The sequence below is a fragment of the Notolepis coatsorum genome (assembly GCF_963971535.1).
Source record: "Notolepis coatsorum genome assembly, chromosome: 8".
In the NCBI taxonomy this organism is placed as follows: domain Eukaryota; kingdom Metazoa; phylum Chordata; class Actinopteri; order Aulopiformes; family Paralepididae; genus Notolepis; species Notolepis coatsorum.
In genome coordinates this window covers 98,783,430-98,809,422 of record NC_140172.1, presented here as the reverse complement: position 1 = coordinate 98,809,422, position 25,993 = coordinate 98,783,430, and the positions used below count along the sequence as shown (strand labels likewise).

General features: G+C 46.0%; 1 pseudogene across 1 annotated transcript in view; it reads left to right on the top strand.

Moving 5' to 3' along the window:
* LOC311233514 (vacuole membrane protein 1-like) overlaps positions 1–18,622 on the top strand; it is a 337,120-nt pseudogene extending 318,498 nt beyond the window's left edge. The window contains exon 13 of the transcript in view: positions 18,356–18,622. The product of the transcript in view is annotated as a vacuole membrane protein 1-like (transcript). The remainder of the gene's footprint in view (positions 1–18,355) is intronic.
* Positions 18,623–25,993: the final 7,371 nt, after the last annotated feature.

Here is a 25,993-nt window from a genome sequence, read left to right as displayed (position 1 = left end):
GCAACAATTACCAATGTGTTTTACACAAATGGCTAAATAAAGGAATCTGAATCTGGGGCCTAGGATTTACTAACCTAGTGTGCTGGTCCAGCTTTAACAAATTATCTCTGTATCTTTTCAATGTAAATAATAAATCAGTAACCAGTATTGTTATGTTAGCGTACTGAGCTGCGGTTAAAGGCCTTAACCACAGGTTAAAGGCCTTAACCACAGTTGTTATGTTAGCTACTGAGCTGCTGCAGGCCTTAACCACAGTATTATGTTAGCTATGAGCTGCTAACTATAGAGGCCATAACCACAGTATTACATATACTCTTGTTAGCTTTATGAGGCTACATCAACACGCTCCTATGAGTGCAGCATATGCAGCTTTATGAGGCTACATCAACATCCTATGAGTGCAGCTATAATATTAGCTTTATGAGGCTACATCAACATGCAGGCTCCTATGAGTGCAGCTATTTAAAGGCCTTAACCACAGTTGTTATGTTAGCTACTGAGCTGCTAGTTAAAGGCCTTAACTACAGTGTTGTTATGTTAGCTACTGAGCTGCTGGTTAAAGGCCTTAACTACAGTGTTGTTATGTTAGCTACTGAGCTGCTGCAGGCCTTAACCACAGTATTATGTTAGCTATGAGCTGCTAACTATAGAGGCCATAACCACAGTATTACATATACTCTTGTTAGCTTTATGAGGCTACATCAACACGCTCCTATGAGTGCAGCATATGCAGCTTTATGAGGCTACATCAACATCCTATGAGTGCAGCTATAATATTAGCTTTATGAGGCTACATCAACATGCAGGCTCCTATGAGTGCAGCTATTTAAAGGCCTTAACCACAGTTGTTATGTTAGCTACTGAGCTGCTGGTTAAAGGCCTTAACTAAAGTGTTGTTATGTTAGCTACTGAGCTGCTGGTTAAAGGCCTTAACTACAGTGTTGTTATGTTAGCTACTGAGCTGCTGCAGGCCTTAACCACAGTATTATGTTAGCTATATGAGCTGCTAACTATAGAGGCCATAACCACAGTATTACATATACTCTTGTTAGCTTTATGAGGCTACATCAACACGCTCCTATGAGTGCAGCATATGCAGCTTTATGAGGCTACATCAACATCCTATGAGTGCAGCTATAATGTTAGCTTTATGAGGCTACATCAACATGCAGGCTCCTATGAGTGCAGCTAATGTTAGCTTTATGAGGCTCTGCCCCCCCCCCCTCCACTCCTATAACACCCACCTCGCTCTGCCCCCCCCCCCCTCCACTCCTCTAACATTTTATTTATTAATTGTATTATTATTATTTTATTTGTTGCCATTAAAATAATAGGCAAGCATAGGGCTAAAACATTTTCATAAACAATAATATAATCTTTTGTTATTTGGTTATAATAAGGGCTTTTCTATGCATTTGTCTGATTGATTGATTGATTGATTGATTGATTGATTGAAAGCTTTATTTACAGACTGCAGAGTGGGTACAGTACAGCTGTATTCACTTGTTGCGGTGGTCTCAACGGAACAATTTTGATTGACAGTCGATTCTGCCAATCACACCGCTGTTGTGTGTGGGGGCGGCGTCGCTTGACTGAAACTTCGGCTCTGCCCCGGCAACCATTGCCGGGCCAGAGCCGGTTTATCTTTGGCGAGCCCGAGTCGGCTCTGCCCCGGCAACCATTGCCGTGCCAGAGCCGGTTTATCTTTGGCGAGCCCGAGTCGGCTCTGGCACGGCAAGCCGAGCCGGGCCAGAGCCGGTTTATCTTTGGCAAGCCTGAGTCGGCTCTGCCCCGGCAAGCAGAGCCGGGCCAGAGCCGGTTTATCTTTGGCGAGCCCGAGTCGGCTCTGCCCCGGCAACCATTGCCGGGCCAGAGCCGGTTTATCTTTGGCGAGCCCGAGTCGGCTCGGGCACGGCAACCATTGCCGGGCCAGAGCCGGTTTAGCTTTGGCGAGCCCGAGTCGGCTCTGCCCCGGCAACCAGAGCCGGGCCAGAGCCGGTTTATCTTTGGCGAGCCCGAGTCGGCTCTGCCCCGGCAACCATTACCGAGCCAGATCCGGCTCATCGTTGGCGTGCCGTGCCGGACATATGCCGAGTGTGCCGACCGGTAGCCGGAATTGGGCCGAGTATGCTGGCCACCTGGGTAACATAGGTAACCACAGTTCCATGACTGAAGGTCAACATGACACGGTATGGGTTAGCCTCGACTAGAGGACGAGCCGTCTAGGAGACAGAATAGAAAATAAGCCACCACTGCCAGCGGACATGACATAAATATGGTTGCATGTTTGCGTGAACATCTTCTTTTACCAACTGGTGGCCACATATTTCCCTGAGTGGCCTGTTGACCTTCTTTTATAGAACAGCGGTAACCTATGTAGCTGTTTGTTCTATTTTGTTTTGGTCAACACGCCACTGTATGGGTCAAAATTAAGTTGGAACACAGACAGCAATGCACACATCTCAGCGTATCAGGCTGAGTTAATTGACACAAGTGAAATTATGAAGTTTCAATTCATAGAATTCCCCATGATGAAATTTGATTGAAATAAATCCCCCCATAACAAAAACGATAAAGACACGCACACCTCTGCCAAGACTGGCAACCCTGAAGCCAGCCAAGGCAGCATGTGGCGGGGGACATTTCACAGGCACGGTGCTGCCTGAAGAACAGAGGCAGCCATGGATGACACCACATTCAGCCGGTAAAACCTGGCAAAGGTTAGGGGATGAAGTCCAGCATAATTTGTGCAGCGACAGGCTTTTTGCTGATTTTTTTTCAGGCTTTTTGTCACCTTTCTGCTGCCCTCCATAGCAGACAGAAATGTGACCTGTCTAATAGTGCTGGTACAAGCAACACAGTTACACAGGGAGAGCGTAGACAATGATCAGCAGCCTGGCTGCTTCTGGAGAGTCTATGATGGGGAGGATGAAAAGGCCCCACAGTCAAAGGCCTAGAAACAAAGGAGCAAGGGAGGACTTTCGGCTGGAAAGCAGGGTTATAGGAAGGAGAGACACGACACGGCCATCTTGTGTAAGTAATAACAAGCAGAAAAGCTTTTAAAGAAAGAAGCTTCAGGCTCAGGCTGGCTCAAATAGAGGCTCAGTAAAAGCATTCAGGTCGACCTGAAAATTCCATAAAGGGATCATACTAACTAACTAGACCTTGAGGGGGTGCAGTCGGCATACCCCTCTGAGAAACTGACTGACGAGAGGGACTGAACCAACTAAGAAGCCATCAATATGCCACATATCCCAGCCCTGCTCCACCAGGGACTGAAGGAATGATAAGATCACAGGGCCACAGCATGAGACCGAATCCGACCACCTGGATTGGCAACAGCGGCAAAATTCCATGTCCCATCTCCCTACATTAACCCTTTCACTACCACACTACAGAAGGTTAACCCCTTCACTATTCGCCCTTTATGTTAATGACCTGGCGCAAGAAATCAAGCAAGCCAATCTTGGTATTCCAATAGATAATATAATCCTAAGTATTTTATTGTACGCTGATGATATTGTTTTGTTTGCAGAAAATGAAGCAAATTTACAAAACATGTTGAATATTATGAGTTCTTGGTGCATGAAATGGAGACTTGCGATTAACAGTGAAAAAACACAGATTATGCACTTTAGGAAAAAACACGAACAGCAGAGTAGTCATAAGTTTCAATTTGGACCAACGCCTCTGATTTACACACATTCTTATAAATATCTTGGTTTTACCTTTAATGAGTACATGTGCTTCATAGAAGGAAGGAAAATAATGTCTGAGTCAGCAGGAAGGGCGCTAGGGGGCGTGTTGAGTAAAATGAAAGTGTGCACTGACCTTGGGTTTTCAACATATACACAATTATTTGATTCAATGGTGGGTTCTGTTTTGTTTTATGCTGCTGGAGTATGGGGTTTTGATGATGCTCCTGAATGTAATGCGATCCAGAACCGGGCCATAAGATACAAGTTTCAAGTTTCAAGTTTCTTTAATAGTTGTCATACAGAAGTACAGAATACTTTTGTACAAAATGCTTCTTACTGTTGCGCTCCAGAGACTGTGCATGACAAGATAAGTATGAAATAAAAACATAGTAAAAATTAGAAGAAAAAAAAGAGGTCACAGTGTTCAGTTTAGACATATGTACAATGTTCGTAGACGTAGTTACCATACAATATACAATACTGTGCAGTGTACTAATATACAATACTATATAGTGCAAGGCATAAATGGACAAGGTGCAGTTTAGGTACAATTCACAGTAGGTGTACGAGTTGTAGTGCAAATCCTTTATCAATAAATATAAAGTGTAAGTGTGTTTGTGTGATCTAAAGTGTGGAGAGTGGGTGCTGCAGTGTGTTGTTTGTTTGAGTGAGTGTGTGTGTGCGTGTGGGTGTGTGTGCTGTGTGCATTTGATGGTTGTTGCATAGTGATTATTGTTCGTTTAGCGATTATTGTTCGTTTAGCAGCCTGATGGCCTGGGGATAGAAGCTCCTTCTGAGTCTTTCTGTGCTCGCCATAAGACTCCGGTATCGCTTGCCTGACGGCAGCAGTTCAAAGAGGCAGTTGTTCGGGTGGCTCGAGTCCTTAATAATTCTCTTAGCCTTCCCCTTGCACCGCTTGTTGTAAATGTTCTGGAGGGTGGGAAGCCCCCCTCTAATTGTGCGTTCGGCTGAACGTGTCACTCTTTGTAGTCTGCTCCGGTCTTGTGCAGTGCTATTCCCAAACCAGGAGGTGATGTTGCCGGTCAGGATGCTCTCTATTGTACATGAGTAGAAGTTCCTAAGGATCTTCTGACTGACTTGGAACTTCCTTAGGCGCCTGAGGAAGTAGAGGCGTTGTCGTGCCTTCTTCACAACACTGTCAATGTGTGTGGTCCATGTCAAGTCCTCGGATATGTGGGCTCCGAGGTACTTGAAACTGTTCACTCTCTCAACTGGTGCCCCGTCGATGCTGAGGGGGCTGTAGTCCTTGACCCCCGACCTCCTGAAGTCCACTATCATCTCTTTTGTTTTGCTGACGTTCAGGGAGAGGCAGTTCTCCTGACACCACTGTGACAGGTTCTCTACCTCTTCCAGGTAGGCCCTTTCGTCGTTGGCAGAGATCAGGCCCACCACTACTGTGTCATCAGCAAATTTGATGATGGTGTTGTTGTTCCGCTGTGCTACGCAGTCATGTGTGTACAGGGAGTAGAGGAGGGGGCTCAGAACACAGCCCTGGGGGGCCCCTATGTTGAGCGTGATGGATGAGGAGGTGCAGTTGCCGGCTCTTACCACCTGGGGTCTGCCCGTCAGGAAGTCCAGGACCCACTGGCACAGGTCATAGTTCAAGCCCAGGTCCCTGAGCTTGGCTATGAGTTTGGAGGGGACTATGGTATTGAATGCTGAGCTGTAGTCGATGAACAGCATTCTCACATAGTTCCCCTTCCTCTTGTCCAGATGTGATGCTGCTGTGTGCAGCACATGGGCTATGGCGTCCTCCGTGGACCTGTTGGGGCGATATGCAAATTGCAGAGGGTCCAGGTTGATGGGGAGGGAGGAACAGATGTAGCCCTTCACTAGCTTCTCAAAGCACTTCATGGCTATGGAGGTGAGGGCTACAGGGCGGTAGTCGTTGAGGCAAGCGGGCGTAGATTTTTTGGGTACAGGGATGATGGTGGACTTCTTCAGACAGGTGGGGATGACGGCCTGTTCCAAGGACAGGTTGAAGATGTCAGTGAATACCGGGGCCAGTTGGTCGGCACAGACTTTTAGGACGCGGCCGGGGATGCCGTCCGGTCCTGCTGCCTTCCTGATATCCACTTTTTTAAAGATCCGTCTCACCTCATGCTCTGTTACCCTGAACACTGAGTCTCCATCAGCAGACCCCCCCCCCCCCATTGCCGTGGTTTGTAGGCTGGTGTTGTTATTCACAGCCTCAAACCTAGCATAGAAGGAGTTGAGATCATTTGCTAAGGAGATGTCACTGTTCAGTTTGAGGGGGGTTCCTTTGTAGTCTGTCATTGTTCTGAGGCCCTGCCACATGCCTCTAGAGTCAGCCTGTTCAAACTGAAGTTCAACTTTATCCCTGTAACGCCGTTTTGCCTCTATTACTGCTCTCCTGACGTTGTATCTTGCCATCTTGTGTTCTTCCATGTTGCCTGTCACCAGCCCGGTGTTGTATGCTGATGTGCGCACTTTCAGAGCCTCACGGACGGATTTGTCTACCCAGGGCTTTTGGTTTGGGTAGATATTAATTTTGGTGGTGGGGATTATTACTTCTACCTGAGTACAGACATAGTCAATCACCGTTTCGGTGTATTCGTTAATATTGGCTGTGTTATCACGGAGTACACTCCATTCTGTGCTTCCCAGCACTGCTTGGAGTGACTCTACTGACGTCACGGTCCAACGTTTAACCTCTCGCGAGACCACCGGCGTTCGCTTGAGACACTGTTTGTACTTAGGCAAAAGAAAAATTGCAGCGTGATCGCTTTTACCGAATGGACTAAGAGCCTGTGACTTGTACCCATTCTTAAATTGCGAGTATACATGGTCTAATATGTTCTCGCCTCTGGTGGGACAGGTCACATGCTGATAGAAATTCGGCAGCACCTTTTTAAGACGCGCGCTGTTGAAATCCCCCAAGACCAAAATGGCCGCGTCAACGTTAGCTGCCTGGAGTTTGTTTACCTCGTCGTGAAGTTTTGAAAGTGCGACCTCAGTGTTCGCGTGTGGTGGAATGTACACTCCGATGAGGATGATGGACGTTAACTCTCTTGGGAGGAAGAAGGGTCGACATTTTATCGTGATAAACTCCAGGTCTGGGGAACAGTGGTTAGACATTTCCTTTGTGTTGCCTAAATCGCACCACTCCTTGTTTATCATGAAGGCGATGCCGCCTCCTTTCTTCTTTAGTGACTCTAATGCCGTCCGGTCTTTTCGTAGAACGAAGAAATGGTCTGCCGGTTCTATTGCATGATTCGGGACATCTGGACTCAGCCAAGTTTCTGTGAAACAGAGGACGTTACAATCCCGAATGTCCCTCTGGAATTGGATCCTTGCTCTGATGTCGTCCAATTTGTTTCCTATCGATTGCACATTGGCCAACAATATGCTGGGCAATGTGGTTCTGTGTCGTTTGGACCTCAGTCTGTTCCGGACCCCGGCTCTCTTTCCTCGTCTTCGCGGCAGCTTTTTTTCTTGTCCGTGGCCGGCATAACAAAGGATCTCGGTGGGCCATTTCTGCTGTTCAGCGATCCGATCCAGAGAGCAATCCAAACGGTAAGTTTTCCTTAATCCAATGTCAATGATTGACTGACGGTCATACACATATAATGCACCAACAGTTGGTGCAAATAAAACTCCTAATACTATAAAAATTAACAAAATAAAGCACAGTCTCGTCGGAGCGATCAGAAAGGCAGCCATCACAGCAGCGCCAGTTACCGGTTAGACTCCTACTTTTTAGGAGTCCATAAATACACACCAAAAGGGGCTATAGAAGGGGACATGGGGTGGGATTCTTGCTTGGTCAAGCAAAAGGGTGAAATGGTGAGGTTATGGAACCGCCTGGTCCAGCTGCCAAATGGCAGGGTGACTAAAAAGATTTTTAATTGGGACAGAGCACACGGTCATCCCTGGTCAAGAGAGATGTCTATGATTTTTTCTTCTACTGACTTGAGTATGATTTTTATGAACAATTTGCAGTGTAAGGTTCACATAATTAAAACAAAATTATCAACAATCCATCAGGATAAGTGGAAGGTGGAGATTTTGAAAAAACCTAAACTTAGAAAATATATTGCAATTAAAAATGAGTATTTTACTGAACCTTATGTAATGTTAAACTTAAAGAGAAGACGGAGGTCTCTGTGTGCCCAGTTGAGGTCTGGCACCCTGCCATTGGCTGTGGAAGTGGGTAGATTCCAGGGTAAACCTGAGGAGGAGCGGCTGTGTGTTCTGTGTGATCTGGGAGTGGTGGAGGATGAATATCATTTTGTTTTTTATTGCCCTTTGTACACCACTTTGAGGAGGGCTTTATTTGAAAAAATTCAAATTGCAAACCCAGATTTGTTTTGGCAGTCTGAGAGCTGTATGTTGAGTTGTTTTTTTGTGGAGGACATCTTCGGTTTTGCAGGATTTTTGGAGAAGGCATGGCACCTGAGACAAAACACACTGTATCCTATATAATTGTATTTGAATTCACCTTGTTTTTCTGTTTTTCTGTTTATTTACATTGAGTACAGCTTGTGTTATATTACGTTTTATTGTATTTTCTTGTATTTTTCTTTTTTTATGGCCATCTTGGTCTATGTAATTTGTTAAGTAATTGGTAAAGTATATTATTATATACTTATTGTTATGTGTCTTGTAAGCCCATATGGGCTGGGCATACATCTGTATGTAAGACACGAAAATAAAAAATATCAAATCAAATCAAAAAACCACACTACAGATGGTTAACCAGTATTCACACAGTAGATAGACTTTACTGACAACCATAACATACTGTAACATACACTGTACCCATGACACTGTTTCTCCCTTCACATTGTATGTACTCTATTCCTGGTGTGTGTGTGTGTGTGTGTGTGTGTGTGTGTGTGTGTGTGTGTGTGTGTGTGTAGGTGTGTGTGTGTGTGTGTGTGTGTGTGTGTGTGTGTGCAGCCTTCGACACAGTCAACCATCAGATCCTCCTCGCGGCCCTCGCAGGAATGGGAGTGGCTGGATCTGCACTGACATGGCTGACATCATACCTCAATGACCGCTCCTACCAAGTGTCATGGAGAGGGACTCTGTCGGCCACCCGCCCCCTCCGGACGGGTGTCCCCCAGGCGTGAATATTAAAGGCAACCAACTTGTGTTCAGCTTTTCGTTCAGCGTTTCTCTGATTGGCCACACGGCCAATCAATCAATCCACTAGCACACGCCCTCGCGCAAAGAGAGACGCGGCAAAAGCGCTGGTCGAACCAGCGGTGTTCTGTTGTGTGACTGTACTCTACAGCGGTGTTCTGTTGTGTGACTGTACTAAACACTTCCACCACATGACCGACATTTGACATACAGTACACCTCCTATCTATGTTGGGATTATGTTTGGTCATGACAAAACAATAAAAATCGCTACTGTTAGTAAGCTGCCACCACCCACTTCAATGACAGAGCTCTCATATTTGCGAATGTATAAACTATATCTTAAATTATGGCGATGTGTCTAATATGGCTGTCGCGAAGTCATTGATAAGCGACAGCCATATTAGACACATAGCCACAATTTACGATATAGTTTATGCATTCGCAAAATATGAGAGCTCTGTCATTGAAGGGCTTCGTTCTACAACGGAGCACGGTCGCTGCTGCTGGAGCTGGACCGAGTAGAGCCGGCGGCGGTGCACGGAAGCCAGGGACTAACCACCGCATCGCCCCGCTGACGTTAAAAACGCGAAATAACGTTACTGATGTACAGTGACACCCAGAGTTTCTAGTTACAGTAGTGACGCGTGAATCGAGATAGTCCTAACACTAGTCTGTAACAGTGTTTATTATTAAGAGTCAGATAGTCCTAACAGTGTTTATAGTCCTAACACAGTGTTTATTAGTAAGAGTCAGATAGTCAGTGTTTATTATTTCATAACTGTATGGGCTTTGTTTATACATGTACAGTGACGAGTGAATCTAACTTTGGTTGTTAAAAACGCGAAACATAATAATCAGTCAGCAGCGCTCCACTGCTACCGCAGCCCAACACAAGTGCGTTGGAACAGCAGCCCAACACTACACAAGTTGGTTGCCCGCGCTGCCGCGCTGCCGCACTTGCTCTTTGGATTTCATTTGGGACGTGGGACGGCTGCGCTTGCCTGCGCGTGGGGGCGGGGGGGCGCGGCCAATCAGAGAAAAGCCGAACACAAGTTGGTTGCCTTTAATATTCACGCGTCCCCCAGGGCTCGGTCCTAGGACCCCTTCTCTTCTCCCTCTACACTAAATCACTGGGTAACATTATCACGTCTCATGGCTTCTCATATCATTGTTATGCCGATGATACTCAATTCTTCCTCTCCTTCCCTCCCTCAGATATCCACGTCTCTGAGCGGATCTCGGCCTGTCTGTCCGACATCTCCGCCTGGATGACGACCAACCACCTCAAACTGAACCTAAGCAAAACAGAATTGCTCCACCTGCCGGCCAAATCCTCCCCCCTGACCGACCTCTCCATCACAGTCGAGAATGCAGCTGTGACCGCGTCGCCGACCGCCAAGAACCTTGGTGTTGTCCTCGACGACCAGTTGAACTTCTCTGCTCACATCGCAGCGACAACCAGAACCTGCAGATTCCTCCTGAGCAACGTCAGAAGGATACGCCCCTTCCTGACAAAAGAAGCCACCCAACTCCTCGTCCAATCAACAGTCATCTCCCGCCTCGACTACTGCAACGCACTGCTAGCTGGCCTCCCGGCCACTGCCACCAAGCCTCTTCAACTCATTCAAAACGCAGCGGCCCGCCTGATCTCAAACCTACCGAAGTCGGCCCATGTCACCCCACTTCTTAGGGACCTGCACTGGCTCCCCATTGCTGCACGTATCTGCTTCAAGGCCCTCGACCTAGCATACCGTGCGGCAAAGGGAACCGCTCCCACCTACCTCCGGTCAATGGTCTCTAACTACACACCCTCAAGACCCCTACGCTCTGCATCTTCTGGCCGCCTCAGATCTACTCCTATCCAAGCTCCCGGAGGGTCATCAAAGAGAAGCCGCCTATTCTCAGTCCTTGCCCCACAATGGTGGAATGAACTACCCATCCCAGTTAGGACAGCCGAATCCCGTCCAATCTTTCGCCGTCGACTAAAGACTCACTTCTTCAACCATTATCTGAAATGATAAAAAAAAAAAAAAAAAAAAAAAGATCTAACCCCGACTAACCTTACTGTCATGCACTTTTCCTAATAAACTAACCTACACTGTAACACGCAACACTTTGATGAACATTGTTACTCAGCTGATAGAGTTATACCCTTCTTGCTGTCTTGTCGCACAGAACTTGTAAGTCGCTTTGGATAAAAGCGTCAGCTAAATGACTAAATGTAAATGTGTGTGTGTGTGTGTGTGTGTGTGTGTGTGTGTGTGTGTGTGTGTGTGTGTGTGTGTGTGTGTGTGTGTGTGTGTGTGTGTGTGTGTGTGTGTGTGCGTGCGTGCGTGCGTGCGTGCGTGCGTGCGTGCGTGCGTGCGTGCATGCATGCGTGTGTGTGTGTGTGTCCACACAATAATTATACAAAAACAAGTCCCTCAGTGGCCAACAAGTTCCTCAAAGTGACCCGGAGGTCTCAAAACCCTCCCCGCTCGGGACACAGGCAGACTTCCACTCATACCAGCTGTTTGATCAGTCTCTGTGACATCAGAGGCCAACTCCACCAGTCCACAGTCCTGACCTGGTGACATCCCCTCCTGTCGTGAGGGGACCTGAGAAGCAGGGAGAGGGTCAAGAGGACCCGGGGGAACCAGAGGGCACTGGTAAAGTGTATGGCTTAAGTCTATTATAATGGACCACCTGCTCTCGTTCTTCAGAGTCCCAAGGATTGCCAATACGATAGGTGAGCCCAGACTCCCAATGGAGTCCATCACTGCCAGGATTTGATAGGGCCCTTTCCAATGTGGAGCAAGTTTCATACGGTCCTCAGTCGGATTATGCAACCACACCATAGTCCCCACCGTATATGGTTGGTGCTGAACAGCTCCATCATAATAGAGTTTCTGTCGCTCATGCTGTCTCCAACCTCCCTGCCATTATGAATTGAAAATGGGGGACCCTGATGTAAACAAGGTAAATGGGGGACCCTGACCCTGATTTAAACAAGACGAAAGTCTTTCTCTGGTCTGCATCCCCTTAACACTTTGAGAGCCAGTCCGTGTTTTCCTTTTTACCCCCTTGAATGCCCAAATCCACTCCAATGTTAACGTTAATATCACCTAATCTATGTTTTAAATTATGTCTATGTGTCTAATCTGCCCGTCGCTTATCAAAGACTCATTTTCCAGTCAACATTGTCAAAGCAGATTGTTTTTTTATTGCTTCATTTCCGTTTGATAGCATTTTGAAAATCACTCGTTTTCGCACGCTCGTGCCGCACGCTGATAATCGCTGCTCTTATTTCCTGATGGCTTTTACAGTCAAAACAGCTATATCACATATAGGGGAAACGCTTATATATCCGTGAAAACGAGTCTGATTATCCTAAGACTGATAACATAGATTCCTTACCTGAGATCAGATGGTAGCCAAATGGATTATTCCAATTCCTGATCACCATTCGAAAAAATCGATCATTGTATTGATCAACCGTGTATACAGTAGAACACATAATCCCTGCTGCTCTTCAGGCTCCGGAGTGATGCCGGTCGATGCCGGCTGCGTGAGTGAGAAGTAAAATGTGGAGTCAGAAATCCTTTCTCCCATTCACTTTCATTGAGTCCAATCCAAAAGGGTGATTTACCATCTGGGAGACGATAGGGGGCGCTTTTTTCACATCTGAGCGCCGGGGGTGCCTGGAACTCCAACGGTAGGCTCGCTTGATGCAATATGATTTCAGATCGCTAATAAATTAAAAAAAAAACGAATAAAACGAATATTCTCGTGATGGGCTTTCAACCCGGGGGTAATAACCCTAGAAAAGCTGTGAGTGGCATTCAAAGTGTTAAAGGGGAACACTTTTACTATTTCTTTCACTATTTGGGTAATTTTACACAATTCCTGTGAGTTTATGGAACACATCTGTAAGGTTTAAAAAAAATGCATTGTTCTGTATTTGTAATCAAATCAAGTTTTTCTACCTAAAAATGTTAAGCCGTTTTGAGGCTGGGCTCCGGAATACGATTTGAGTGACAGAGAGAGAGCGAGAGAGCGAGAGAGCGAGAGAGAGAGAGAGAGAGAGAGCGAGAGAGAGAGAGATTGACACGCAGGGGCCAAGCGGTCTCTCTTAATGAGTAATACACGTGGCTGGCAGTTGGCTACAAGCATAGATGGGGCGGGCATTATTATGCAGATGAGAAACCTCTGACGTCACAGATACGCTACATTTCAGATGACTCACTTGAGTGAGGGACAATATTGTGAGATGAGAATTGGAAGAATGCGCCAAATTGAGAATTAGAGACATAGATCATATTATATATATATATATATATATATTATATTATATATATAATATAAGTCCACATAGCTAGAAAATAATGCTAAACACTGGAAAAGGCCATTTATAAGATAGTTCCCCTTTAACAATTGTATGTATTGAGCCGTACTGTATTGTACCCATTCTACAATCTGTTAATAAAGTTTTCAATCAATCAATCAATCAATCAATCAATCAATCAATCAATCAATCAATCAATCAATCAATCAATCAATCAATCAGAGGACACAAACTCTGTGTGTGAGTTAGGAAACTCTGACCAAAGCACCTGAGTGGGCACCAGAACATCCGTTGGAACACGGGCTTCCCGCCCATGTATCAGATAGTAAGGGGTAAATTTGGTGCTGGCATGGTTAGACGTATTATAGGCTAACGCCACATGCTTCAGGTAATTGTCCCATAAGCCAACAGCATTTTGGCCAGCTGGTCTATCAGGGTTCTGTTAAAACGTTCCACCATCCCATCGGACCTCGGATTATATGGACTGGTACGTGTTTTCTTAATTCCCAGAAGCCGACAGAGTGTCGTGTACCACCTCAGCCTCAAACTGACAACCTTGATCACTGTGTAATGACTCTGGGATGCCATGTAACAGCACAGTCCTCAAATAGGCACAGAGCCACTGTATGTGCCGTCTGGTTGGGCAGTCTGTGTACAGATGAACACATTTGGTGAAATAATCCTCTACCACTAATACGTATCTGTTACCCTTAGACGTCAACGGCAACTCAAGAATATCAGTTGCCACTCTCTGAAATGGCAGTGTTGCTTTAGATCCCCCCATGGGTGCACAACGACTTGGGACAGGGGCTCTGCGGGTCTGACATGCAACACACTGCTTGCACCAGCCTTGAATGTCCTTGAACATGTAGGGCCAGTAACAACCACGTTTCGCCTGTTCCCACACGCTCTGCCGAGAAATGAGCTGAGGCAGGGCCTCTGTGAGGATGCTGCAGAACATCAGGTACAAGAGATGAGGGTATGACAATCTGGAGTAGTGATTCCCCTGTGAGTGAGGACTGCACAGCCCGGCACAGTAGGCCATTCACAACCGAGAGGCGAGGGTATTCAGTCCATAATTTCCTAAGCCACCGGGAAGTCCCCCTTACTTTCCCACGGCTTCGTCTAGGTGCTACTCTCTCCACCCAGTCTATCATCCTGCAAATATCTGGGTCTGCCCGTTAAAGTTCTCTCATCCATGTCCCATCATGGGAGTGTGTACCTGAAATACAGGCTTTCCCCTGATTTGTCCCCCTCAACACTCTGCTCCCTAGTAGGGAGACCAGTGGTTTCCGAGTGGTCTGTCTGAGAGTTCATCCGGGAGACGGGCAAGTCCATGTTTGTGTGTAGAGCCAGAGGCTCCTCAGGCTCAACATCGGAGTCTATTGCATTCACTTGGACAACATCCTCTGTAGCAGTGTCTGGTGGAGAATGGGTCACTGTCAATAGCCATTCGTCTGAGGCTCAGGAGAGGCTTATGATCTGTGATGATGGTGAATGAAGCCAAGTCAATGTAGTGGTGGAATTGGCGCACAGCCCACACTATAGCCCACAGTTCCTTGTCGAACGTGGACCAGCGTCTCTCTATAGTGGTGAGAGCCTGACTAGCATATACCACCACTCTCTCCAGTCCTTCCTTGTCCTGTGCCAACACAGCCCCTACTGCTTCCATAGAGGCATCTGTGTGCACCTTAGAGGGAAGGTTAAAGTCAGGTAAGGTCACAATCGGGGCAGAAGAGAGAGCTCCCTTTAGATACTGTAAATGTATCTAAATGTCCTAACACAACCCCCTCCAATGTACAGTAAATGACCAAGTATGGTCTTGTCAATATTCCAATGTACAGTTTTGCCTGTACAGTTGTACAGTGTCCCCCACCCACCCCTCCTACCCAACCTCCCCCCCTCCACCCACCCAACCACCTCCAATGTACAGTCCCCCCCCCCCCCCCCCCCACCTACCCAACCTCCTCCAATGTACAGTTTCTAATGTCAAATGTATATACTCTCTTTTCTGGACTCTTTTCGTATCACAAACAGTACTGTATTTGCAAATCTGGTATGTCATAAATGTATAGATGTAGCAGTACTGTCTATCTGTATGTCATGTATGTCATATATGTTATGATGAATTGAAAATGGGGGACCCTGATGTAAACAAGACGAAAGTCTTTCTCTGGTCTGCATCCCCTTAACAATTGTATGAATTGAGCTGTACTGTACTGTACCCATTCTGCAATCTGTTAATAAAGTTTTCAATCAATCAATCAATACTCAAAGGCTGCCTCACAATCAGTTGTCCATCTGAAAGGTACGTCTTTACACATCAGGCGATTCAGGGGAGCTGCATGTCACGCAAAGTCCTTAACAAAACATCTGTAGTAGGAGCACAAGCCTATGAAGGCTCTGACTTCAGTGGGATTCTGGGGAATGGGCCATGCCTTGACTTTGTCTGTGTTGCATGGATCAGGTTGAAGGCCATGGCGGGACACCACATGCCCTAGGAACACTACATGGTCCCTGGCTAGATGACACTTTTTAGGATTTAACCTGAGAGTTGTGTTGGCGTGGGACGTCCTCTTGGTCGGCGCCCATGTGTTGGCTCCCAGAGCACTAGCTTGCTAGCCTTGACCACTTGCAAATAATTCATAACCACTGGTCCAAGGCCACAGAGACTAGTGGCCCCCCCGTTCAGGAGCCATAAAATACAGGCTGTATATTCCTGGGTTCAAGTGCCAGAGAAGCTGATGGGGCCAGTCTGGAGCTACAAGCAGGACCCTGGCCTCTGGTGTGGTTGGTGGGACCAGCCTGGAGCTACAAGCAGGACCCTGGCCTCTGGTGTGGTTGGTGGGATCAGTCTGGAGCAGTGTTAATTTTGTCAACGAAAAAAAAACAAAGGTTTTTTTCATGACGACAACGAGACGTGACGTCACGTTATTGAAGACCAACGTGACTAAATAGTTAATTACATATCGTTGACCACAACTGAGGACACAAAAATGTAATTTACAAAAACCAGGACGAAATTTCTCTTCATGTATGTTGATATTGTTGACTAAAACAAGACGAGACAAAATAATTATAACTTTTCGAATTATTATTTCAGTATTTCCGTTTCCGGCTGTGAGTCTGCAGCCAAAGCAGCGCGTGGGCCTTTGGCTCATTCTTTCCCTGACACAGCACAAGCACGGAGGTCGAAAGACCAGTAGGTGGCATACTGGAATTATCAAATAGCTCAGCTGAGCCGCTCCCCTCAGTCAGACAATGACGGCCGCGGGCCAACAGCATCAGGGTCGTCTCAACAATGATCCATTATCCCGTGGGCTTGGAAGAAAACTAAGACCAGACCTCTGGGCATACTTTAGATATATAGAGCTCGAAGGAGCTACAGAATGTATTGTTGAAAAAAGTGAAACACGAGGAGAGCCCGCTCAGCCCGGGGAGAAATGTGGTCATCGAATGAAGGGAAAAAACACCACTAATCTCAAACGACATCTGAAGACATTCCACAAGGAAATCCAGGTAAATGTAAAAATGCATTAGCACGATATGACTTTGTATGGACTAGTATATCATGGAGCCATTTGTGGTGGATTAGCCCGCCTGTTGCTAGCTAGTAGCTACTAGCTGATTCTTGCTAACGCTAGCCACGTGACACCTAGCTAATGTACTGTGACTGTGTGAGCCAGACGGACACAATTAATGACCAACAGATTGATTAACAGTAACCTAAGGTGACAATTCAACTGCATCGATTTGAAAATGTTAGAATCGATTAGAATCGCAATTTCAATGTGTGCAGTAGTGCTGCTGTTATTCTCAATGTCCGTAACTTACAGCCAACAAACACTATGCCATACGCTACTGCATCATCAACGTTATGATTAACAAAGGCATACGTAACGTTGTGTGGCATTAAGTATTAACACATATATTACACTTTAAGTTACTACTATTAGTTACTTTATTAATTCGTATCTTTGTGAGGTTACTGTTATAATTTACATTACATTGAAAAGATACGAAGCTATATTTTTTAAAGGTGAATTTTTTTATACAGAAATAGGTATTATTTAGAACATGAATTCATATTTAGTAAGGCTTGAAAGAAAAGAGCTATTTTGTTATTTATAGGTTGATTTTTAAGTTATTTTCTTGAGATTTGTCAGACTAGGCATAATAAAGCATGTTGAGTAACTTTGGTTATATAATTTTGTTATATAAATAATAATTTTATATCCATAGTTACAGAGGAGGCATACTTTAAATATATAAAAATTATAAGGCATCTTTGAGTCAACTTTAAGTATCTTGAGGCTGTGGGCACTGGGCAGTGTCCTCTTTTTTGGAAATCACAATATGGTCACCCTAGAATATACAGTCCCAGGTACTACTACGTAACCTCTGACCTATAGTGGAAGAGTTAGACTTTTCAGAAGTTGCATCTGTTATTTATTCCTGTCTTAGATTGCAGATGTGAAGAAACCCAAGACACTACAGCCAAAGCCTCCATCCACAGGTGATTTCTTTGGCGCCTTGTACAAACAGAACTCCCTCGAGCAACTAAGCAGAGAGGAGGCAGTCGCCGCCTGGATCAGCCGCACAGCACTCCCTGCACGTACAGTGGAAGATGAGGATTTCATAATGATGTTGCGAACATTTGATAAAAGGTTCAGAGTGCCAAAAAAGACTAAAGTTTCCAACCTGGTGGACAAAGTGTATGTGGAACAACAAGAGAAATGCAGGCACAGGTTGTCCATGGCACGCAAAATAACCTTAGGTTTAGACATTGTTCTGTAGTACGAAATAGTGGGGAATTTACAACATACGTAGTATTTTGTATGTAGGTAGATGTAGTAATAAGACTCAGGAAGCAGGTTACTCGTTATCCTTTTAGTTAAGCAGATTAGGTACAAGCATGGTATAGCAGGGTACAGCCTGTTCTAGCAAGGAAGGGCTCTTCTTCTCGCTTCCTGTAGGCATAACATAAGATATTCCTTTATTGATCCCCTTGGGGAAATTCAGGCATTGTATCAACTACGCCCCATAGTGGAGACTCTTGGGAAGTACAGCTTTCACATGCATTACAGAACACAACAGACATATGGTCCAAAAAGGGTCTCACTGCATCCTTCATTGCAATCAGTGCTTGTTATTTCAACCCAGAAGATAATAAGCCTGAACATATTCTCCTGAACCTGAAGGAAATGGTTCACCCCCACACTGCTCAAGCTATAAGTGCGCTTGTGGAGGAGTGCATAGAAGCCTGGGGGATCCCAAAAGAGAAAATCCTCACAACGATCACTGACAATGGCAGCAACATGGTGGCTGCGTTCCCGTTCCGTACTGCAGAAGAGGCCACAACTTCTGAGGAGTCGGACTCTGAGCACAATGAGGATGACATTGACGAGAACAACAACGATGTGCTGCAGGAAGGAGAGGATGACATTGACGGGTCAGTCTGTGCTTGAAGTTGAAATAATTCTATATTCATTCGAATAATAATAAATAGGTAACTGGTTATAATTGAATTTCATATACGTAATAAATAAGTTAATACATTAAAAGGTTAAACATTGTGAATTGAATAAATAAGTTAAAAAGAATAAATGGATTAAACTATGCATTTGTATTTTTTCTTATCTCCATCATGTAAGGACGACTATGCCTATGGAGCAATGGAGAGGACCCCATGCGTTGTGCACACCCTCCAGCTTGTAGTAAACATGCTGCTGAACAAGGGAGCCTCAATCCGAAGACTGCTGGACAAAACAAGGCACCTGGTCAACCAGTTCCGCAAATAATCTGTCGCCACAGAGCGCTTGCTGCAGAGGTCTGGTCTCATCCTCCTCAAAGACTGTCCCACTAGATGGTCCAGTTGTCACGCCATGATGGCGCGTTGTCTTCAACTCAAGGACCACGTCACAGCAGTAGCGGAATCCATGAGCTGGGACAGCCTGCAGCCCAGTGAGTGGCAGAAGATTGGCATGCTGCGAGACCTTCTACTGCCATTTGCTGAGCACACAAAGATGCTGCAAAGTGACACCTGTAATGGGAAATATTAAAGGACTAAACGATGAGCCGTTTACAAATCATTCTGAGTCATTATTAATAATAATAGGAACGTTTATTTCACCGTGGCCACAATGAAAGGACAGTTTACAGTCAGAGACAACATGTTAACACAGTAGTGTCTGGCCATAGACTGACCAAGAGTTCTGTTCAGACGTATGTTAAATACACAGTTGTCAGACGTAACATAATATCAGATATGATGATGAGGCCCAGTTAGGAGAATCAACCTTGGCTAGGCGGTGATGTTCCCAACTGGAATGATAAACAGTCTTGCTAACAGAGAAAAAGACTTAAAGGGACAGTATGTGTCTGCCACATCTGAGCACATTATATAGCTGGTCTAATGACACCAGTCAAGCTGTCTAATGACATGATAATATATTCCACGACACACCCAATCCCTTTCCCTCGTTGTGCCTGCTCTTTTGGATCTCAGAAGTCATCTGTCTGAATTCAATGTAGCTCATGCTAGAAACTACAGAGAGGCAGTTTCACTGGCACAGAAGATGCTTTTCAACATGCACAATCGTTTCAGCGTTTTCCTTGACATCACAGCCGTCAAGTTCTCTCCTCTTGCTGCAGCAGCATGTTTTGTTGACCCCATGTATCAACTGAGACCCTTATTGAGAATGAAGACGAGGGAATGCAGGATCTTCTACGAAAGGCAGAAGACTACATTGCTCACAGCATGCCACGAAGAGTGGAAGTGCGAGTGGAGCAGGTGACCGATGATGAGGAACTGGAAACCGTGGCTTCAGCAGAGACACCCTCGGCAAATCGGCCTAGGTTCAAGTTTTTCAGTGCCAGTCGTCCAGCAAGGCCAAAGACGCCCAAGACCACTAACATTAGACAGGAGATTCTGAAATACAAAGAAGGGCTGTCCAACCACCAGGCTGCTAGTGCTAAAACAGACGTTGAGGAATCTGCTATCGAGTTCTGGATTTCTCAGAGTCCTATGGTGTTTCCACATCTGAAACCTCTGGCCTTGGATCTCCTGGCGATGCCAGCAATTACAAGCCTTTGCCGAACGTGTCTTCAGTGTCAAATGGCCGCCGCAACAGAGCAAGAGACATATTGGAAAAAAGTGCTTTGCTCAAGATAGAATAGAATAGAATAGAATAGAATAGAATAGAATAGAATAGAATAGAATAAGAATAGATCTTTATTGTCATTGTTACAGTTGTTACAACGAAATTTCAAAATGCAACCCTAGGTGCTAGTAAAAATATAAAAACAGTCCTAAACACAGTATTAAATATAAAAACAGGGGTGGGGCATAAATAACATTAATATAAACAGGGGGGTGTAAAAGATAATTGCACTATCCCTAATGTTGTGTGTGCGTGTACGTGGGAGGGGGGGGGGGGGGGGGTGGTGCAAGGGAGACTGTTGTTTTAAAATTTAGCTGAGTTTAGTGCACATATGGCCCTGGGATAAAAACTAAACTTCAGTCTGTTAGTCCGGGTGGGCATGACGCTGAAACGCCTGCCCGAGCGCAGCCGCACGAGGTGCTTGTTGCCCGGGTGGTGTGGGTCCTTCAGTATTTTTACTGCTTTTTTGAGGCAGCGGGATTTGTATAGTCCCTCCAGTGAGGGGAGGGGGCAGCCGATAATCTTCTGGGCCGAGTTGACGACCCTCTGGAGCGCCCTCCTCTCTGCGGCTGTGCAGCTGAGGAACCACACATTTATGCAGTAGGTGAGGATGCTTTCCACGGAGCAGCGGTAAAAAGACACAAGCAGGTCTTGTCTGAGGTGGTAGTTTCTCAGTACTTTCAGGAAGTAGAGTCTCTGCTGTGCCTTTTTCACTATCGCCGTGGTGCTGATTCTCCAGGTCAGGTCATCCTCCAGGTGGACACCCAGGAACTTGATGACCGAGACTCTCTCTACACATCCCCGTCGATATACAGGGGCTGTATGTCGGTCTTCTTCCTCCTGTAGTCCACGATCATCTCCTGGGTCTTTAGCTTGTTCAGCTGTAGGTTGTTATCCTTGCACAGGGCTGACAGCTGCTCTATTTCATCGCGATACGCGGTCTCGTCACCTTTTGTGATGCAGCCCACCACGGTGGTGTCGTCAGCGAACTTGATGATGGTGTTGCTGGGGTGGACTGCGGTGAAGTCGTGTGTATAAATAGAGTAAAAAAGGGGACTCAGCACGCAGCCCTGGGGGGATCCGGTGCTGAGGCTGATGGCTGTGGAGGTGTGGGGGCCTATTCTGACCCTCTGGGGGCGGTCAGAGAGGAAGTCCTTAGACCACCGGCAGAGGGGATGGTTTAGTCCAAGGTCCATGAGTTTGGGCACTAGTTTGTCAGGCAGGATGGTGTTAAATGCAGAACTAAAGTCCATGAAGAGCAGCCGTGCGTAGCCCCCCGCTCTCTCCAGATGGGACAGGGTAGAGTGGAGAGTCATGGCGATGGCGTCCTCCATGGACCTGTTGGCTCTGTAGGCGAACTGGTGGGGGTCTAGTCCGGGTGGGAGGCTAGAGATGATGTGGGGCTTGAGTGTCTTTTCAAAGACCTTCATGGGTAGGGAGGTGAGTGCGACTGGACGGTAGTCGTTCAGGCAACTGATGGAGTTCTTTTTTGGGACCGGGATAATTATGGAGGTTTTCAGGCAGGGTGGGACGATGGCCTGGGACAGGGACTGGTTGAAGATCTTAGTGAAGACCCCTGTCAGCTGGTCAGCGCAGTCTTTCAGCACCCGTCCCACGACACCGTCCGGCCCGCCGCTTTCCTAGGGTTCACTCCCTTCAGTGTGCGTCTCACCTCGTGCTCCGTGAGGATGATGCTGCTGAGGGCTGGTGAGTGTGGTGAGGCTGCTTCTGTTGGCACCGCCTCGGGGGTGGCGTTGATGTGCAGTGTGGATGTTTTTTTCGGCCTCGCCTCGAATCGTGCCAAGAAGGTGTTCAGCTCCTCTGCCAGCTGAGGGTCACCCTCGTTGGCTGAGGAGTGGCTGGGTTTGTAGTTGGTCATCTGTTGGACCCCCTGCCATACCTATCTGGTGTTGTTGCTCTGGAAGCAGTCCTCGATCTTCCCCTTGTAGTCGGTCTTGGACCTCTTGATACCTCGCTTCAGGTTGGCTCTGGCAGTGCTATATAGCTCCTTATCACCAGACCTGAAGGCAGTGTCCCTCTCTCTGAGCAGATGCTGCACCTCTCCCGTCATCCACAGCTTCGTATTGGGATAGACCCGGATACGTTTGTCCACGGTGACAGAGTCTATGCAGTGCTTGATATATCCCAGCACTGATGAGGTGTACAGTTCCAGGTCTTCATGTTCAAAGACCTCCCAGATGGTGTTCTCAAAACAGTCCTGCAGCTGTAGGGTGGCGCTTACCGGCCAGGTTTTAACTATCTTTGGTATGGCCAAGATGAACAAGAACAAGTCTAAATAGTCAATTGGGAATGCGGTAATGGTTACCACTTTCCAGTTACTGGTAATGCTGACATTTTCTTTTCCAGATATCAAAGACGGTGTTTCGTGTTTGAGACATTTGGGAGGAGGAGGACAGGACAGTAAGGTTCAGATTGCTTTCATCCATTGACTGGTCAAAATATGTTCATTATATTTGGGAGGAGTAAGGTTCAGATTGCTTTTATCCATTGACTGGTCAAAATATGTTCATTATGTTTTCAGTTCAGTTTCACAGACAGACTGACACTGACACAAACTTAACATTTTAATTTAGGTTGTTATTGTAGCATTCATTTTAATTTATTATTATTTAGATAGATGGATGTAAAGGGCTAGACCAACTCTTAACCCCTATCCGGACCTAGACCACCTCTAAGTCACAACCCTAACTTAGGGGTTAGAGTTAGAGGTGGTCTAGGTCTGGTTAGGGGTTAGAGTCAGATGTGGTCTAGGTCTGGTTAATAGGGGCCATAACCAGACCTAGACCACCTCTAACTCTAACCACTAACCAGACCTCTTCCATGTGGCACTTTAACACTGACCTCAGAATGTAATTTTATATAATGTTTTTATGCAAGCAGATTGCAATCAGTGTGTACTACTACTAGTACTACTGTGTGTTCTGTTTACTTAGTTTACAGTATCCTGTTGTTATAGAATAAACCGATGCCAGCAGGCAGCAGCCCAGCAGCCCAGCACTGACCATCACCAACCCTAACTTAGGGGTTAGAGTTAGAGGTGGTCTAGGTCTGGTTAGGGATTAGAGTCAGAGGTGGTCTAGGTCTGGTTAATAGAGGCCATAACCAGACCTAGACCACCTCTAACTCTAACCCCTAACCAGACCTAGACCACCTCTAACTCTAACCCCTAAGTTACCCTAACCAGACCTAGACCACCTCTAAGTCTAACCACTAACCAGACCTCTTCCATGTGGCACTTTAACACTGACCTCAGAATATGATTTTATATAATGTTTTATGCAAGCAGATTGCAATCAGTGTGTACTACTACTAGTACTACTGTGTGTTCTGTTTACTTAGTTTACAGTATCCTGTTGTTATAGAATAAACCGCTGCCAGCAGGCAGCAGCCCAGCACTGACCATCACCAACCCTAACTTAGGGGTTAGAGTTAGAGGTGGTCTAGGTGGTCTAAGATGAGGATTTCATAATGATGTTGCGAACATTTGATAAAAGGTTCAGAGTGCCAAAAAAGACTAAAGTATCCAACCTGCTGGACAAAGTGTATGTGGATTGTGGAACAACAAGAGAAATGCAGGCACAGCTTGTCCATGGCACGCAAAGTAACCTTAGGTTTAGGGAGAGAACAGATGGTGGAGGTAAATGGTACCCTACCCCCCCCCCCTCACAGTGAGCTGTGGTGTTCCACAAGGAAGCATACTAGGACCGCTACTGTTCCTAATTTATGCAAATGACATGTCATCAGCTTGTGACTGCAACTTGTTCCTGTTTGCGGACGACTCAGCCCTGCTGGTCTCTGACAAGAACAAATTACAGGTTGAAAAAACCCTCAGCTCAGAACTAGGCAAAATCTGCATATGGCTCGCTAATAACAAACTATCATTACACATGGGCAAAACAGAGCTCCATTCTCTTCGGTTCAAATAACAAACTCAGCAAGACCGACGGCTTCTCGGTTACAGTGGGTGACAATATTGTCACAAGGAAAGAAGAAATTACCTACCTGGGCTCCATCCTAGAGGCAAATCTTTCCTGTGACAAAATGGCATCCAATGTAATAAAAAAAGTCAACCAACGAACTCGATTCTTGTACCGGATCTCCTCACTGGTAAACAAGAATACCCTGAAGACTCTGGCAGGAGCACTTGTAGTAGAATTCCAGCCAAACTGGTGTTTATTGTACTGTATATCATGAAGCACAGAATGGCGAAAACACAGAGGTAAAATACATACACTTTTCTCCCCCCCCCGCTCCTAAAGTACAAGAAACGAGACACCTCTGACTTAGTAATGCAGCTGTTGGTTCAGGCTTCCTCTAAATCTCTGTGGAGGGGGGTTGAAACAGGCAGACGCTTATTGAGTAAGAGATAGTGTCTCGTTTGATCCTTCCTGGGAAAGTCAATAACATGGGTGATTTTACAACCCAGGGCCCTAGGCCATCTGGTCCAACAAAGAAACTGCCATGGGAAGATGCCAGTTTGTCTCTGCTGAAAACAAAAGAACAGTAAGATCAAAAGAAAAGACCATTTGAAACCACATCGTGACGCAATTCGATGTAAAACGTCACGATAAGGAGTTAGCCAATGAGAATTGAGAGTAAGTGTCCTCCAATAGGAACACTCGAGGAGAGGTTGGAAAACGCCCGCTTGCCGTAACATTAGAGGCGGAGCCTAAATTTGATATTAGCAGACTCCGTGCTAGTAGAGGCACAACCCACCCGAACAGAGACCCAGGAAGCGACAAAGAACACACACCCTTTTTCTCCACAACAGACTGAGGAAACCACGCAGCAGAGAGACGGCCGCGAAAACCTACCATCTGAAGAAGCCGAGACGAGACATGCCCATAGATATTGAATATTTAGCCTAAAGTCTGGTGAACCTCGGCATAGTGAGGTCTTCCATCAGGTTTTATTGCAATTGTTCTTTCAAATCTTTGATTTGTATTGATTGAAATCCTTTTTATTAAACACGGGTTCCTTTTCAAACTGCTCAGAACTCGATTTCTTCAACCGCCGCGCCGTGTTCTCTGAAGGTGTACGAGCAGAAAACCATCACATACATGGTTATCTGCATTTGTAGCTAAGTAGTACTTCAAAGAGCTTTTTAAGGTTTAAACACAGCGCAGAGTACGAAGATTAAGCTAGGAAGTTACTACAATTTTGGTGCTGTGACCCTTGAATAGAAACGTCCGTTTTGAACGAGAACAAAAGAGAATTTTTTTTTGCCTCTTTCTTCACCTCGAACAACAACAACAACAGATCGTCTTCGCGTAGCTCGGAGAGTTACCAAAGGTGAGTGTTATGGAGTGTACGGGTGTTCAATTCGAACCAACGGGGGGGTTGCTAAAAGTATGACTGTAATTAGATATTAAATGAAATGTTCTGACCAAGGGGTAGCGACTCAAGGCTGTGTGTGGTTATGGGTCCTGTGAGCAGGATTTTTAACCACGCTGTGCTGTCGTATTCCTTATAGTAAGAGAGTTAAGCACAATTTTGCGTAGTATTTTCTACAGTAGAAATTTTAGCATAAGTGAACGAGACGCTGCCCGTGGTCGGAACAGTTTTCATATTCGTGGCGGATAAAACCAGTTATGTAATGTTTAAGGTGATCGGGATTATCTAGAACCCGACCCGGAAGTCGTTCTAAGCTCGCCG